This window comes from Haliaeetus leucocephalus, unplaced genomic scaffold (assembly GCF_000737465.1).
Source record: "Haliaeetus leucocephalus isolate CR32 unplaced genomic scaffold, Haliaeetus_leucocephalus-4.0 Scaffold262, whole genome shotgun sequence".
Classification (NCBI taxonomy): domain Eukaryota; kingdom Metazoa; phylum Chordata; class Aves; order Accipitriformes; family Accipitridae; genus Haliaeetus; species Haliaeetus leucocephalus.
Window position 1 is genome coordinate 9,828,291 of NW_010972698.1, and position 279 is coordinate 9,828,569.

Here is a 279-nt window from a genome sequence, read left to right on the forward strand (position 1 = left end):
TCCTCCACCGTTTTACACCTTTGCGTGGAAGGGAGGGAGTCAGGCTGTTTTGCACCTTTTTATCGGGGGGGGGGTCCCCAAAGCACTTTGCATGTTTGCATCGTGGTGCTCAGGGCCTCTGCATCCTTGCACGGGGGGGGGGCATTCTGGTAAGGTGGAATCCTAGCAGCTTTACAACCTTGCAAGGGAGGGGGGTCAGGCCCCTTTGCATGGCAGAGGGGCTGCTGTCACTTTGCATTCCTGCATGGAGAGGGGGGTACCCGGCTGCTTTGCACCCTT